Consider the following 12,136-nt stretch of genomic DNA (forward strand, 5'->3'; position numbering starts at 1 on the left):
CCACATGGGGGTCTGAATCCCGGCTCTGCCTCTCTCTATCTGTACGACCTTAGGGGTGTTACTTAACCTCTGAGCCTCTTGTTTTCTTAATGGGAAGAAGAAAACAAAAAGGCTCTGAGGAGGAGTGACAAGCTACAATGTGTGAAGCATATGGAAAGAGACCCTGGCACAGAAGGTGCAGTAAGCAGCAACTACTGCTGTTTTTATGGTTTCAGCCTTAGTTCGAACAAGCTAAGGAAACAGGTGTTCCGTGCCCTCGCAGGGAACTTATGTAGCAGGCTGAGATCTCACAGCTGGTAACAAAACTGGGATAAGAAGGCAGGAACGTGGTTTGCCTTCCTCCCTGTCCCTCTACTGGCCTGATGTTCCTCCAGGGTAGGGATGCTGTCATATTCAGCACAGGACCCGACTCAGGGTTGATCTCAGTGGGGACAATGAACTGTATGGGAACATGGCTCCCACACCTCCAGGGCCGGGACTCACCTGCTCCCAGGGACGCTTCTTCCCAGTGACCAGCGCTGAATTATGTAAATCCTCCCACGGGCCCTCTGGCTGCCTCTGGGGCCATGCAACTGCTCCGCCTGGCCTGAACAGCCTGGCAGGGATCTGGGGACAGACCCTGGGTCTCTTGAATCCATTGTATTTCTGCCTTTCAGTGGAATCCTTGCAGTACATCTGCATTCTGAGATGAATTTTTTTTTTTTCATCCTTTCTTTAGAAGAATACCTCTGTCTGTGCAGGGCTAGCAGAAATTAGAGGAATCAGTCTACCTACAGATTAGGCGGAGGAGGGGGGTCTGAGGCCCAGAGAGGGAAAGGGGCTGGCCCAGGGAAACATAGCAAGGCAGGGATCAGAACCACCTCTCCTGGGGCACCTGGGTGGCTCAGTCGGTTAAGTGTCCAAGTTTGGCTCAGGTCACGATCTCATGGTTCATGAGTTCAAGCCCCACATTGGATTCTGCACTGACAGCTCGGAGCCTGGAGCCTGCTTCAGATTCTTTCGCTCTCTCTCTCTCTCTCTCTCTCTGACCCGCCCCTGCTTGTGCGTGTGTGTGTGCGCTCTCTCTCTCTCCCCTCAAATAAATAAACATTTTTAAAAATTTAAAAAACGAAAAAAGATGGGGCTCCTGGGTGGCTCAGTTGGTTGAGCATCTGACTTTGGCTCAGGTCATGATCTCACAGCTCGTGGGTTCAAGCCCTGTGTCGGGCTCTGTGCTGACAGCTCAGAGCCTGGAGCCTGCTTCCGATTCTGTGTCTCCCTCTCTCTCTGCCCCTCGCCTACTCACACTCTCTCTCTCTCTCTCTCTCTCAAAAATAAATAATAAACATTAAAAAAATAAAAAAATTAAAAAAAAAAAAGAAAAAAGAAAAAAGAAAGAACCACCTCTCCTGCCTCCCAGTCCGGATCCCCAAGCAGCCCTCCCTGAGCCCCGCACCGAGGAGCTATTGTGGGTAATAGATACCAATGCCACAGCCTGAAATGAGTACAATTACAAACCACAGCACGTGGGCATTTTGTAACATGAACACCAGAACATCCCTTCCACAAGAAGCTCAGCGTCCACAGAAGAGAAGAAATGTATATACCAATGTCTCCCTCATCCTGTTCAAACCTTCTCTAAGTGCATTCTGTGTGCCAGTCTCTGTGCTGAAGAAATCTTGACACAGAAGTGTTAAGTACATGCCCAAGATCACATCTGAGTGGGAGCAGGGCCACAATTTCACTTCGGTCAGATACCCCTCTACCTTACCATGGCTCCCCAAACAAAACACTCAGCAGCATCAGATTTGGAAGAAAAGCCTCAAACTAGGTGGGAAAAATCCCATGGCAGCTTTGGCTTGGCATTCAGTGAGCCTGCCTCTGCGCCAGGCTCTGCACTGAGCACACAGAAGAGAAATCAGCCCAACCTGCCCCCCGGAAACTCAGTGCGGGTGAAGAATGGGCAGAACCCAAAAGAGCAAGGTCAGCTTGATGGAGAAGGTGATAAAGGGGCTCTGTCGCTGGCCTGGACCAGCCAGACACTATCCAAAGACCCTTTCCTCCCTCCTTGCTGGGAGCCTGGGAGCGAGCTTGGCCTCCCACGGTGTGCCAAGCCCCGAAGGCACCTGGCAAGGAGACCAGGGCAGCCAAAACACCATCATAGTCCTGAAGGGCGGCCTTGAGACCAAACAGGCTCAGGAAGGAAGTGGCAGCCTCAGGAATGGATGACTCCTGGCATGTTCTGGAGAACAGATTTGTTCACTGTCCTGACTGGTTTGGACATTTTTCACTCTGGTGCTCTGGCCCAGCACCTTTCACCCAATATCCCAGTGACTCCTCGCATCTATCCTGGTAGTGCTGTTGATCCCATTTTACAGAAGAGGAACCTGAGGCTCAAAGAGATGAGGGTGGTAGGTGGCAGAAGTGGGATTTTAATTCCATGAGCCAAAGCTTGAGCTCTTTCCACAGGCTCTTTCTAAGGCCCTCAGGCTCAGAGGACCCCAGAAGGGCAAATGCAGTGTGATCAGTGAAATAAATAGCTCTCGGGTCCCCGGGGCCACAGGACAAGGCAATGAGGCAGATCAGGCACACAGATGAAGTATTCCCTTGGAATGTGCCCAAAAGTGTATGCCAGAATAACTGTGGGCTTGCGACAATCTGTCTCTGCTAACGGACCACCCTGGGGAAACTGAGGCAGCATGACCACTTTCAGGTTGGGGACCAGACTAAATGCCCTAGTGGGCCACATCTGTAACCACATGGAAAGGTTTGGAACAAGAGCTGAGACTGAATGCTGGCATGGCCCCCTCCTCTCTGGGTGACCTTGGGCAAGTTCCTTCCCTCTCTGGGCAAGTGGGGGGTGGGGAGGGTGGCTTTCCCATGAAGCACTGCTACAAGAACAAAAGGCAAAAAAGGCTCTCCCAGGGGATCCCAGCAAGCATCCCAGTGTTGGGTCATTCAGTGTAATGAGCCCGACAGTCCCTCGTCAAGAGGCTACATCAGCCCTGCCAAGGCATGCCCGTCAGAGCAAGCCATGCCAGACCCCCATTCCTAGCCTTGGCTCCAACTCCCAGGGTGATTCCCCAGCTGGGCTTGAGGCTGTGGCTCCCTGTTTCCAGGGATTTATTTCCTTCCATGCCAGTCTGCCCCTTGGACAATGCCCACCTCTGTGAGCCCCTGGACTCCACAACCCAGGAGCTGTACATAGTCATCCAGGGTCTGCGACATCATAATCTGGTGCCATGGCAACAGATGGGCCGCCACAAAGGATTTGGGATTCCAGAGGGTGGCGGGGAGGAGCTGACCCCAGGGCAGAGTTGGGGAGAATGGGAAATCCAGGACAAAGGAGGGAGGCGTTGCTACTTATAACAAGAACAGAGGCAGAGGAAAGCATCAGACAGTCCATGGTCAGACAAACTCTACTCTGCTACTTGGGCTGTGTCACCTTTTGCAAGTTACACAACTTCTCTGAGCCTCACTTTCTTCACCCACATTCGTAGCTAATATCCTTGCTTCGCCAAACACACAAGGCTGTGGGAAGCAAATGGGCTGAGGATGTTATCAGAGCATTATAACTGAAAAGTGTAAAGGTGCAAGTTTGAGGCGTGGGAAGTCAGCAGCCCCAGCTGCTGCGTGTGTGTGACATCGGGTCCATCAGTCACACGGGGCCTGCCTCCTCATTTGGAAATGGAGGTGTGGTGCTGACTGAATCTTAAGTCCTGCTCAACACCCAGAGTCTATGATCTTGTGCAATTATTATGATCATGCAGCGCCTCCCAGCTTCCCCACCCCCGGAGGCCTCCTTCCCTGAGACAATAAGCTCCTTCCCACTGCTGTTCCCCACCCACGCTCATCCAGCAGCCCCAGTGCAGACAGGGGGCTTCAAAACAAAGATCGGTCAGCGCTGCCAGGTGGAGCGGCTTGGTGTGGATTCCTCTTGGCAATCAGTGCTCTGTCCAGGCAGAGCCCAGGGTCTCCAAGGTCCCTCCCTCTACAACTCTCCCATTCTGTAAGGCAGAAAACCAAGGCCCAGAGAGAGGGGGCGACTCAAGGTCACAGCACATGTTTGTGGGAAGGCTGCACTTGAGCCCTGATGTATTCTGACTCTGTGGCCAGGAAGCCAGGGGGTGGGTCACCTGACCCAGCCCAGGCATTAAAGACTTCCCGAAGGAGAGAACTGTGTTCAAGGAAGAGGAGTCGGCCAAACCACGGGAATGAGGAGAGCGACAAATGGCGTTCCAGGAGGTGGGATAACGGCCTGGGGTGTGGGGGAGCCAGCAGAATGGCAATCTGGGGCAGGAGAGGAGGCAAGTGGCAAGGGACCTGGGGGCTCTACCATGCCAGCACCAAGCTGCCCCTCAGAGGCCCAGCACAGGGGCTTTACTTTCTCTGAGCTCACCCAGCCTCTGCTGAGCACAGGGGCCTACTGCTTCGCAGCCCACAAAACCCATGGCTCCAAACTGCCTGGGCTTCCTTCAGGATTTGGTGAGACTGTGCGAGATGGATGACTGGCCCCTGGCAGAGGAAGAGAGAGGCAAAGGGGCGGGAGAGCAGGGGCAGCCATCCACCCAGATGTTTGTGAGAAGACTTGCTATCTTCCCCCTTGGAGATGCATGACCCCCACTGGCTTACTGAAGGTCCTGAGAAGGCCTGCAGATATCAGAATGACTTTGTTTCCTCCCACACTTCCCAAACCTGGTTAGCCAAGGGACATCCTTTGCAGGTGCCATTGTCTATTAATTTTCCAAGAAACAAATGGGCCAATAAACGACACCCGAGGGCATACTGCTGCAGTGCCAGCTCCTCATCCTGCAGATAAGAAGATGAGGCCCAGGGAGGGGAAGGACTGGCCTATGGTCACACAGCAGAGGCTGGTACCCAGGCTTCTGTCTCTGGGCCAGCCCCACCAAGCCATGAAAAAAAGGAGAAGGTATTCACAGACACTTGGCCGAAGCTACGGGAAGACCCCAGTCCTCAGAGCGGGGACCTACCTGTGCAGAGAAGAGCAGGAAAGGGGGGATTGGGACCAGGCCACATGGGACAGGTTGATGAGAGAGATGTCAGGGATACTGGCCCTCAGGTTTCTGCAGACAGGCTGTGGGCCCCAGGGAATATTCTCTGAGGGCAGAGCAGAGACCCACAGGCAAGGTGGATTCCAGCTCAACACGATTGCTGAGGCACTTGGGTCAGTCCCTTCCCCTCCCACGGCACAGAGGGACTGATCTGTCCCCATTTCCTCTCCCAGGCCTGGACCAACACCGGATAGCTTGGCTCCGGCCCTGCAGCCCAGCCCTAAGGCAGCTGGGCCCCTTGTACCCGGGTCGGGGAGATGAAAGGGCTGCTCCCCCCACAGTTACACTACTGCAGAGCTCGCCAGGCCCCAGCATTGCCAAGACAACCGCTGCCAGCAGAATGAAGATCCGGGGTGGGGGCAGGGGGCGTGCCAGCCCGCCCCTGGCCTACTAACCTGGCAGGCAGATTTAAATGACAGCCCAGGAAGCTACTATTAAACTGTCACCCCAGTCAACGGGACGACAGACCCGGAGTGTTCTCCGGCTGCAGCAACAACACAGCAGGAGTGAGAGGGGGAGGAGACGGTGGCCCAGAGCAACCTGCACCCCCTCCCGGGAGGCCCCCGTCTGCCTGCCCAGTCACCCGCTGGCCAGAGCCACCCTCTCGGGCTGTGGCGAGTCCTGGCACGGAGCTGCAGCACAGCACAGGGCCTGGAAAACTTTATTTTGAGGCACAGGAACCCTTTTACCAAGTGAAACCCCAACATATAAAACAGACAAAAATATAGGTGCAGTACTTACTGGAAAGAGGGCGAGGGGAGACCCCATCGGCTGTTTCCCCATCATCCCCTGGGCTCACAGCCCATCCCCAGCAGCACTGGGTTCAAACCCCAACCCCTCCCGGGATGTGTGATGCTCCTAAGAACCCTCTGTTTCAAGACTCCATGGGTCTAGGTGCCTGGCTGTCTCAGTCTGTACAGCATGATTCTTGATCACGGGGTCTTAAGTTCGAGCCCCATGTTGGGTGCAGAGATTACTTAAAACTAAAATCTTAAAAAAAAGTAAAGATCCCATGGGTCTAATCTAACATTTAGAACGGCTTCCATGGATTTAAGATTGTAACTCTCTAAGGAGCCAAGGTTCTAAGTACATTGTGATCTGCTCACGCTCAGCCCCGTGACGGGACTCCAGGACAGTTATAGCCTGAGTCACGCAGGTCCATAAGCTGTGGATGGCCTCCAATTCCATCCTTGCAAGGCACTGTGTCTCTCAATCCAAGCGTCCACATGCTGACAATCAGACTCAAGGCTCTAGGCGGTGCTGGAAAGGCAAATGGTTCCCACAGTGTCCCAACACCCACGAAGCGTGGTGGGCGGGGCCTGGCTCCCAGCTTTGTGCTGCCCAGCAGGCTCCAGGGCCTGGGGCCACCACCATCCATCAGCAGGTGACATCTGAGTGCGGTTCTCCCCCCCACCCTCTCATCCCACCTGGGGAGAAAGAGGAAATGAAGCAGCAGCAGGTGCTGGGGGGGCCGGGAGGGGCGGGCATGTGAAGGGTTTGAAGGAAAAAATGAAAGAATGGAGCAGTGAGCCTCAGAGGACCGCTCTCTGGTGAGGGCATCTTTGCTTTTAAATTGGGCAGTTTCCCTTAAGATTTTCCAGGTTCTCTCCTCCTCTTCCAACTCACGACACGAAGAGGCTGCACATTTCTTAACCGGTCCAGATCATAAGACAAAACCAAAGTACAAGGTATGGAAATGAGGTGTAGAAGGTTGGGAGGTTGGAGGCGAGACTGGATGAGAGGCAGCCACAGAGAGGTCTTCTTGGAGGAGGTGATTCCCCAGCAGGAAGGGCAGCTGAAGGATGGCTGAGGAGAATACAGGACCGGTGGAGTATCCCACGGTCGACTGTGGCCAAGGACACAGACGTTGCTCATGAGCTGTCCACACTACCTTGTTTTAAAATGGAGAGACAGGGTCTCCATACTACCCTCAGCTGGGGGTCCTTGGAGGGGCATGCCATCCACTAGGTGAGGATGGAGAGGGAGCTCCAGATCGGGAGAGGGGCTAGAGCAAGACTTCCTGGCCAGACTTGAACCCTAGCCCCTTCTTCCCCCGTCCAGGGCTCTTGCCTCAACATCCTTAGCCCAGGTGTTCACCTGGATGCACACCAGTGCTTCCCCATCATTTCCTTCATCTCAGTGATCGCCCCACACAGGGTCTGGAGCCAAGTGGGTGCTCAGAGAATACCTATGGCCCCACTCCTCTGATGGGCCATGTGACCTCTTCCCACTCTGCACGTCAGTTTCCTTTGTGAACAAATCTTTTTTTTTTTTTTAATTTTTTTTTTCAACGTTTTTATTTTATTTTTGGGACAGATAGAGACAGAGCATGAACGGGGGAGGGGCAGAGAGAGAGGGAGACACAGAATCGGAAACAGGCTCCAGGCTCTGAGCCATCAGCCCAGAGCCGACGCGGGGCTCGAACTCACGGACCGCGAGATCGTGACCTGGCTGAAGTCGGACGCTTAACCGACTGCGCCACCCAGGCGCCCCTTTGTGAACAAATCTTTAAGGACACCCTCCAGCTGAAATTCTGGGCCAGTGACTCTATGACATAGGTGTTGCTGCCCCTCCAAAAGGATCACCTGGGACTCCCCACAGCCGAGTCCCTCCTCTGGGCCCCAGCACATCAGAGCTGCTCTCAGAAGCTGCCGGCCACCCCGGCCCCACCGTCACCAAGGGAGGTCCAAGCCCTAGCTGGGGTATGTGGGACTCCCTGTCGCCACGGGGAAGATGAGCGTCTCCGAGGGACAGACGACAAAGGGGTCTAACTGTCACAGTGATTTGTGGACACAGGAGGTATTGAGCCAGTGACAGCTGTAGGGGGTGGTGGAAGATGGGGGTGGGGGAGAGGGGAAGGGGATCTGCAGGGGTCCTTGGCTGGTGCCTGCAAAAGGACCAAACATTATAAGAGAGGTGCTGCTTAGATGATAAGGTGGCACTCGGCTCAGGCCCCAAGCCCTGGCTGGTCCCACCCTGGATTTGGGCCACCCACTTGGCACTGGGATTTTAGGGCCCAAGGAAACAGCTGGAGGGAAACTCATGGCACCCTCAGAACAGAAGCCTCCAGAGGGCAGGAGGTGTGGCTGGGAAAGCCTCTATGACCACCAGCCAGAGTCCTGCCTGGCTCCCAGCGGCATACTGTCCCTCCAGTCAGGTGGGAAGCAGAGAGCTGGCCCCAGTGGGGACTCAGCCTCCTCTGACCAGAGGACTTTCCTGTCTAACCCCAGCCAGGCCACCTGAGCTGGGGATGCACAGCTCTGCCTCCCTTGGGCAGACTTTGGAGCCTGCCAGGGCACCCACCTTCTGGGCCCTGTTCTGGCACCAGCGCCCTGCTAGAAAGAGAAGCAGTTCTTCTGCCTCTTCCTCTGCGGCTGAAGAAAAGGCTCCAGATCCCACTCCAGCCAGGCTCGGCCCCCAACAAGCTGGGTGGCACCCGACAGACTGCTCTGGGCTCCGCTACCTCTACCCACTTTGATTTTAAGTAGGAAACCTAGGACTCCCCAGGGCAGAACTCTGCAGCCAGGGGTAAGGAAGCCAGGCCAGAGGGGTCGGAGAACACACAATGGGCAGGCACCGCCTCAGGCAACAGCTTGCATTGGGCTTGCTGGTGGTCAGGGAGTGAATGATGGAGTGGAGACCCCTGCCTGTCTGGGAGGGGGGCAGTCCCTCCACCCACCCCTCAGGCAGTCAGGGCCCTGCCCCTGCAGCAGTGTTGATGCAGCACCCTCTGCCTGGCAGGCAGTGGCTGAACACCCTGGGAAGCAGCCCTGGCTAAGTGGAAATGCAAATGCTTTTGCCAATTAGGCTGCTAGGAGAAGCACTGCCCAGGAGGTCCCCCACTGGGCCATCCTGGTGACAAATGGGCAGCACATCTCCCGTCTCTGGCCTGGGGGTCCTGGCTGTATTATGTGACCTTGCCTACTCAGTGCCTTCTCTCTTCCTCCATGACATGGCTGGATTGGATAAGACGATCTCTACGTGCTTTCCTTCAGAGGTATGGTGTTATCCACCACAAGGCCCAGAACAAGGCTGATAGATAGAGGGAACTGTGGCTCTGTCCCCAGGCCCCCTAAGTCCACTCCTGTGGCTCCAGGTGGGGGGCGATAAAACCAGAGCCAGTAGCCATTGTCCTGCTGAAGGCCTCTCTGTAATCTGAAAGCCATCTTTCTTTCCTTGTCCTGCCAGGTTCCCATCTGCCCCAGGAGATGACCAAGTGTCTCAGTAGGGTCCTCACGGACACCTCAAGCTACACTGCTAGCTGCTCTGGCCCATCCCTGGCTCCCATGGGCTTCCACATGCACTCAAAGGTCATGGGCAAAACCGTGGGCTTCCCTCTGGCTACCTTTACTCGTGCAGCTCCACCAGGCAGGAGGTCCTTCTTCCGTCTCCACCCGGCAAACTCTCCCCACTCCTCAACACTAGCTTAAGCATCTGCGGTTGATGGGGTCTGACAATGCCCTCCACCTCCAATAAGGCAGAAAGGAGGGGAGGCCCAGCCTGGGGTGCCAAGGGAAAGCATTCACAAACTCCATTCCCACAGGCTGCTTATCTGGCTGCCATATTTTTGGCAGGCTAGATCTGGGCAGTGCCCGGAGCACGCCGTTCCAGGCTGCACCCACCTTGGCAGTCAGTGACGAGTTGAAGATCTGCAGTCCTGCTGGACAGCATTCATTTCCCGGTTGGGGCTCTGGGGAGGCCTCCCCTCCACCAGACTGGAGCAAAGTAAGCTCAGTATGTCATCCCAATGGCTCGGTCGGCCGATGACACATGGCTCAGGTACCACCATGAAGTCAGTCTCAGGGAGATGCAGACCCTTCATGTCTCATGGTAGCTGGGCCCTTAGCTACAGGAAGACCCTTCACAGGGCTTCTCTGCGGGAGCCCCACAAACCCAGCCCTGGGTTGGGGGTGTGGGGAGGAGCCTCTGAGTGGTCTGGGCCTTGGAGTCCTGGGCACACCTCTCCAGGCTTCCCTGGATCTCTGCAGTGACCTTGGAAAAATCCCTTACACTTCCTGTGCCTCAGTTTCCCCATCTAGACATGGGAGAAGAAAGAAGTCAGGTTTTCCATGTGTGTCATTCATGGGCCTGCCTTGGGTACCCCGCCAGGTCAAGAGGGGAAGGGACAGATGAACGGCTCTCTCTAGGCATGTGGGCAGGGCTGAGTGTTACAAGCCTAGTGTAATCAGCACCTGATTCCAGGAGAGGTGGCAGGAGTGCTGCTGCGTGACGAGGACAGCAGGGGATGTACGAGGTTCTGGCTAGGTGCTCCATGTGGGGAGGGGAAGGACCTTGAAAGTAGGGGCCACAGAGGAGCTCTGAGCGGGGGAACTGCAGGCTATTCAGGAGACAAGGAGATGTCTGGCTGGAAACTCAGCAGAGCCCAAAGGAAATCTGCAGAACTGGGATCCTGAATGGATGTGGTGTTGACGGCAGGTTCAAGATCCCTGCCTCCCACCCCCCAGCTCCTGCGCCTGGCTCTTCACAGCAGCTCTAGAGGGTGGGCAGTAGGGGAGGGGGGCATCACTCTCTTTGAGAGATGAGGAAGTAAAACCCTTGAGAGGCAATGGATTGTCCCAAGGTCACAGGGCTTGAGAAGGATCAGAACCCAGTCATCTTATCCCTAATGCTCTACAAAGAAATTGAGGGTGGTGAGGGTGCTGTGCGGCCTCAGACAGCCATCTCCCCTTGCTGAGTCTCAGTGCCCCAGCTGAAAACAAGGACATTGAACTTGGGAGTCTCAGCTCTCACCAGCACCTCCTCTCCTGCAAGTGGGGTTGCTGGTGGGGCAGAGGGGATAACTGGAAGCCCAGAGCTGGACCTCAAAGAAGAGGTGATTTTGGCTGGCAGCAGTGGGGGCTGGGGAAGCCCACCCTGAGAAATCTTGTTTCATCCAGAAGTAAAAGGTAGATTCTAAAAGCAGATGGAGAAGGCGGTTTCCTTTTTGGCTTTTTGGTGCATCTGGAAGGAAATGGGGTCCACTCTCTGAAGCCCTTCAACATCCCTGGGGTTGGGGCCGGCAGGAAGTGGGAAAGTGCAAGCCACAACCCTGCCCGGCAGCAGGTTCCTGGGACAGATGACTCCAGGGTCCCTGAGCTCCCTCATCACACTGACCAACTTGGCTGCTTACATCTGCTTCAACTCCAGCCGGCAGCCGGCGTGCAGCTACACTAACAGCAAGCGACTCGGTGTCCTGGAACTGCCAGTGTGACTACAGGTGAGTTACTTAACCTTCCAGAACCTTAGTTCCCTCACCTATAAAATGGGGCTAACAATCAATAACTAGCCCCCTTAGGAGGCACAAATCATGGGAGACTGTAGATGTTGAACTTATGGTGAACAGTACAGCCCACAAAGGCACTGGAGCTCTTGTTAATGATTGTTTTCTTACCACCACCTCCACACCACTTTTCCTTGCTGACAGTTTGGAGGAGAGCTCAGTTGCTTTCCTGCTGGAAGGGGAGAGGGCTCAGGACAATTAGACAAGGGGGGAACATTCTGGGTCCCCTGAGGTGCCGGGAGGTGGCCAGTACAGAGGGGGCAGTGGGAGATGGGGGTGGGTGGGTAGGCTCAGAAGGAGCCAACAAGGACTACAGGCAGAACATACCTGGAAGTCAAGTCCTGGAGGCCATCTGGTCCAACCCTTACCTTTCATAATTGGGGAAACTGAGATCAGAGGGGGCCTACACTAGCCTCCCAAGGCAGCCCCAGCAAAGCAATTACACTCTTGCCCAAGACCCAGACATGGAGCAGAATGCAGTTTAAGAGGCTCACAGAATCATAAAATAGCCTTAGAATCACTGCATAGAAACTTCAATTCAAGGAGATGACCTTAGAATCTGAAAACACACAGTTTAAAAGTACTTAAAACCAAATGGCCCAATGTTAGAGCTGTGGATGCACAGAATCTGTCCAACTTTGAAATCACAGAAAGAAATCTTAAACTCACAGAGAACAGAACCCTAGAAGGTTCTAAGCCAGGCTCCAGGAGCGGCAAAAGCCTGCCCCTTCCCCCCACCAGTGCAGGAATCCTCTGTTCCCAGTGCTGACATATGGCCATTCTGCCCTCTTGAATGCTCTCAGCA

At 54.9% G+C, this 12,136-nt stretch overlaps 1 protein-coding gene across 8 annotated transcripts in view; it reads right to left on the reverse strand.

Annotated features, from left to right (window-relative positions):
• Nucleotides 1-12,136, reverse strand: part of LRP8 (LDL receptor related protein 8) — an 80,272-nt gene that overhangs the window by 45,059 nt on the left and 23,077 nt on the right. The window lies entirely within an intron of this gene.

Source organism: Herpailurus yagouaroundi, unplaced genomic scaffold (assembly GCF_014898765.1).
Source record: "Herpailurus yagouaroundi ecotype Mexico unplaced genomic scaffold, PumYag 77, whole genome shotgun sequence".
Classification (NCBI taxonomy): Eukaryota; Metazoa; Chordata; class Mammalia; order Carnivora; family Felidae; genus Herpailurus; species Herpailurus yagouaroundi.